The 5642-nt window shown below is 42.1% G+C and overlaps 1 pseudogene; it reads right to left on the reverse strand.

The window, feature by feature from the left end:
- Positions 1–5154: 5154 nt before the first annotated feature.
- Positions 5155–5273, reverse strand: LOC115782399 (uncharacterized; annotated as a pseudogene).
- Positions 5274–5642: the final 369 nt, after the last annotated feature.

The following is a 5642-nucleotide window of genomic DNA, read 5'->3' on the forward strand; positions in this document are numbered from 1 at the left end:
AGGAGCGAGCATGAAGGGAGTAACGTGTGGCAGGTAAATGCAACGTTTCTAAATGCTCAACAAATATCAGCAAACACACAAAGTGTGTGCAGTTTGTCACACAGTGTGTCTGCTAGCTAAAAGAAGAGCTGCTGCATTTCAGGGAGAGCAAAGAGAGAGAAGTTCACTCAGAGATGGAGAAAGAGGAAGAAGAGAGGTTAGAATTAAAGGTAAGGACTGGAAAATAAACTGAAGTATGCTGACGTGTAATTCAAAGATTCTATGAAAATACTGCAGTTTAGGTTAGCTTGTTGTACTGTATTTACAGTAAAGCTCTGTGTTGGACTGGAGCACAGTGTTTGTGTTCATGGTCAGAGTTACAGGTTACATCAGTGCAGCAGAGATGAATCAAAGCTGCTGATGCTGAGATTCATTCACTGAATCCAACATTTCTACAGCCTGTATGCTGTCAGTGTAGGGGATGGAGATCAGCTCAGAGAGCTGTGAAATACTGGGTTACATCTTTGTAACTCCACACAGAGCAGTAAACCTCAGAGCAGCAGCAGCAGGTCAGCTGATCACAGCCTGCACACCAACATCATTTACTGCAGCTCACAATAGAAAGTTATGATTCTTCTCCCCATGCAGAGCCACTACAGCTGATCTTAGGGTTCCTCCACCTTCTGAATCCCACTGTAACCCCTGAGTATCCTCATGTTGGTGTTTAGGTGGAGGCACAGTCACCCTCTACTATGGAGGACACAGAGAACAGAGCTGTGCTTAAATTCCCTTTCACAGTTTGTGTCCTACATAAGTTTCAAGCTGAGTGCATTCATTAGGATTAAAATTTATATTGGAATAACATTTGTATACTCATGTAATATTATTTTATATTATTACAATAATATATAATGAGATTCGGTTAGTTTTACACAAAAATAGCAGGTAGAAACATCCTCCAAAGAACTACTTTTACTTTCTTACTTTGAGTACATTTCAGAGCCTGTACTTTTTTACTTTTACTTAAGTAGAGAAGTTGAACCAGTACTTCGACTTTTACTAAAGTATTTTTTAACATAAGTACTTGTGCTTCTACTTAAGTACAGAATGTCAGTACTTTTGCCACCTCTGATCCTGACCTATATGCTCGCAGCTTCTCTAGCTTCATGCAACTTAGGATCTCTCGAAGCCACCAGTTATGGGTAGGAGGAGAAGAATATTTCCACTTCAAAAGGAATGCACGCCTAGCCAGCAGGGTGCAAAAGACCACCACATGTTACTTTGTTGCTGGAATGGGGGGGGGGGGGGGGGGGGGGGGGGGGGGGGGGGGCGCTGTAGTGAGATCTAAATCTAAGGTAATACCTACCTAGCACCCAACTATGTGCCATGAAAATATCAGACCGTGTAACTTTTACCCCAATATGCCCATTCTTGTCCAGCAGCCTATTATTCCTAATGGCAAAAGGATATAGTGCTTTTCACTCAAAGCACTTCATCCACCCAACCACACACACACACATTCATACAAGCCTTGCCTCTCATTTGCACTCTTACGGCTGCATTGGGGGCAACTCAGGTTTCCTCCGAGGATGCTTCAACATGCAGACTGGAGAAGTCAGGGAGCAAAGCACCGACCTTCTGACTTGTAGACGCCTCATTCTACCTTCCTGAGCCACAGTTGCTCTAATTCACAGAATTTATGGTTTAGTATTTCACAATATTATTCTGCTGACAAAAAACTGAGGGAAGCTGCTGACTTGGTTCATGTCAAATGAAGCATGACATCAGTTCACCCACAATATGGTACACACGTGCATATGCACTGAAACATTGAACACAATACTTTGAACCAGCTGAGGGACTGTTGGAGCAGCTGGAGGCCCACTGACCCAGAGACAAGACAGGACAACCCAGAATCAGTGGAGAGGATGTGCCAACAAGGAAATCTTGTTACAGTCTAAATCCGCCATAAACGTTTCAATTTTTCAGGCATTTCTTTGACCAGCAATTCGTCCACGTAACAGAATCAACGTGGGGTGTAACCCTGGTGGAGACCACTGGACATCTGCAGCTCTCACTTCACATACAAGGACCAAAATAAACTTAAACATCCTACAAAAAAAGGAACACCCTGAAACAATATGCTGATTTTATGATCAACAAATTAAAATATCCTATTCTGCAAAGCTTCATAAGCTGATCATCCCCAGCAGACTCTGGTGTGTGCGTGTGCGCGTGTGTGTGTGTGTGTGTGTGTGTGTGTGTGTGTGTGTGTGTGTGTGTGTGTGTGTGTGTGTAATAGTAAATTGCGGACTTCATTAAGGCAAGCCTCTTCTCTTCACTCATTTAATTACTACAGAAAAGGTTAGTGCCACAATGCAATTTACCAAATGTGATTTCTTAGCAGCTATTAACTCTGTGTGTGATGTATGTATGCACAGCCCCTCCCCCATCTGTCCCTATCCCCCCAGCTACAGAGAGGGACTGAGCGCTCTTCCTGTGCTCTGTGTGAGCATTTGTGTATATCTAAACATCTTATTCTTTGTTGTAGTACCACAGTCTCACGCTGCCAACCTTCAGGGTTGGACTGATTGTCCTTAAGAAAGCTGTCTGGATCAGAAGCTGAGATATAATATCTGTGGGTGACAAACTTACCATGAAGAATTGTGTCAGGTACATCAATCTCTTTTGCTCTAACATTGCATGGCTCCTTCTTCATAACTGAATTAAGATGGAACTACCACACCTACAGTGTTTGGTACTCAGAACCCAATGAAACACAGTCTAGGAGAGAGACAAAGGCAGAGAGGTTCACATTACTATGTCCAAAACATCACACTATATATATCACACTGCTCAAAACAATTAAAGGAATATTTTGAAAACACATCAGATCTCAATGGGGACAAAATCATGATGGGAATACAGTGTCTTGCAAAAGTATTCATACCCCTTGAACTTTTCCATATTTTGTCACATTACAACCACAAACATAAATATATTTCACTGGAATTTAATGTGAAAGACCAACACAGAGTGGTATACAATTGTGAAGTGGAAAGAAAATTATACATGATTCAAAACATTTTTTACAAATAACAAACTGAAAAGTGCAGTGTGCAAAAGTATTGAGCCCCCTTTTCTCTGAGTGCAACCAGTTGCATTCAGAAGTTGCCTGATGACTGCAAATGACTAAAAAGAGTCCACCTGTGTGTAATCTAATCTCAGTACAAATACAGCTGCTCCGTGACGGCCTCAGAGGTTGGTTAAGAGAATATTGGGGAGTAAACAGCTTCATGAAGTCCAAAGAACACAGCAGACAGGTCAGGAATTAGGGTGTGGAGAAGTTTAAAGCAGGGAGAACAAGGAGAGCACTGATCAGAGATGCAGCCAAGAGGCCCACGGTGACTCTAGACCAAATGCAGAGATCCACAGCTCAGGTGGGGGAATCTGTCCACAGGACAACTATTAGTCATGCACTGCACAGATGTGGTCTTTATGGAAGAGTGGAAGAAGAAAGCCATTGTTAAAAGAAAACCATAAAAAGTCCCGTTTGCAGTTTGCCAGAAGCCATGTTGGAGACACAGCAAACATGTGGAACAAGGTGCTTTGGTCACATGAGACCAAAATTGAACTTTTTGACCAAAATGCAAAACACTATGTGTGGTGGAGAATTAACACTGCACATCACTCTGAACACACCATCCCCACTTTCAAATATGGTGGTGGCAGCATCATGCTCTGGGGCTGCTTCTCTTCAGCAGGGACAAGTTGGTCAGAGTTGATGGGAAGATGGATGGAGCCAAATACAGGGCACTCTTGGAGGAAAACCTGTTGGAGTCTGCAAAAGACTTGAGACTGGGGCGGAGGTTCACCTTCCAGCAGGACAACGACCCTAAACATAAAGCAGGGCTACAATGGAATGGTTTCAAACCAAACATATTCATGTGTTAGAACGGCCCAGTCAAAGTCCAGACCTAAACCCAATCCAGAATTTGTGGCAAGATCTGAAAACTGCTGTTCACAAACGCTCTCCATCTAATCTGACTGAGCTTGAGCTGTTTTGCAAAGAACGGGCAAAAATTTCTGTCACTAGATGTTCAAAGCTGGTGGAGACACACCCTAAAAGACCTGCAGCTGTAACTGCAGCAAAAGGTGGTTCCACAAAGTATTGACTCAGGGGGGCTCAGTACTTTTGTACACCACACTTTTCAGTTTGTTATTTGTAAAAAATGTTTTGAATCATGTATAATTTTCTTTCCACTTCACAATTGTAACCACTGTGTGTTGGTCTTTCACATTAAATTCCAGGGAAATATATTTATGTTTGTGGTTGTAATGTGATATGGGAAAGTTCAAGGGGTGTGAATACTTTTGCAAGCCACTGTATCTGTAACCTATAACTATAGGCTGTCAGCCATGCAGAACGGACTTAAGGGAGATAAGGCCATGGAAGAGAAATCTTTTTTTCCCCTATTTTTTTTTTTTTTTGGACATTTTTAATGGGTCATTTTTACCCTTTAACATGTTATGAATAAAATATGGAAAAAAGTTTGTTCCTCTAAATTTTTGTCAGATTAAAGCTACAGACATCACTGTGATCATTCTTGTTGTAAAAATTCTGCGTTGAAAAAAAATCAACTAATTGTTAATCACTGACCTGCAATAAGCTGTTAATTGAGACTCTGCAAATTAAAGATAATAGTCACTGAAGAGAGGAGAGAGATCACCCATCACACTGAGACAGAAGATGTCACAGCTCTAAAGATGAATGATGACTCTCAGTGTCAGGAGCATGACAGCACAAAGAATGAAAGAAGGAAATGGATGAAGATGGCACCACATATTTCTGCTTGGTTTTCTGAAAGCAAATGAATGTACTGTGCAGTAAAGCAATCAAACAAAATAATTTAAAAAAGCAGTGTTAGTAAAGGTGTATAAGAAAGCTCATTTTACTGATCATGTCATTTGTAAAAGACCAGCTAATGATCCTTCCCAGTGTTGCCAAGTGCTTACTCGTGGGGGCTCGTTTTTATTGTTGGGTTTTCTCTGTAATTATTGTATAATCTTTACCTTACAATATAAAGCACCATGAGATGGCTGTTTATTGTGATTTGGTGCTATATAAATAAAACTGAATTAATCTGCTCTACCTCCTGAGCTAAAACCACCGTAATCTTACAGCACTTGGCATTCCCAGGCAGTCGCCCATCCAAGTACTAACCAGGCCCAACGCTGCTTAGTTTCCAAGATCAGACAAGATTGGGTGTGCTCAGGGTGGCACGGCTGCACTTGTGAGGATATGATTATAAAATGGATCATTGAACTGTGGCCTATGGTTTCGTGCACTTGTGGACATCCTTATGTTCAAACATGGTGTTTGTTATGGACAAACTGTGTTTTGCACAGAACAACAGAACACCACTTGAGTTGAGGTCAAGCAGCCTGTTCCTCCCAACCACACCCCTCCAGGTCTCACTGTTGTTGCACATGTGAGCATTAAAGTCTCCTGGTAGGATGATGGAGTCACCAGATCGAGCACCCTGGAGCACCCCACCCAATGACTCCAAGAAGACTGGGTACTATGAACTGTCATTTGGCACATAAGTGCAAACGCCAGTCAGGACCCATTCCCTGGCCTGAAGGTACAGAGAAGCAGCCCT

This window comes from Archocentrus centrarchus, chromosome 6 (genome assembly GCF_007364275.1).
Source record: "Archocentrus centrarchus isolate MPI-CPG fArcCen1 chromosome 6, fArcCen1, whole genome shotgun sequence".
Lineage (NCBI taxonomy): Eukaryota > Metazoa > Chordata > Actinopteri > Cichliformes > Cichlidae > Archocentrus > Archocentrus centrarchus.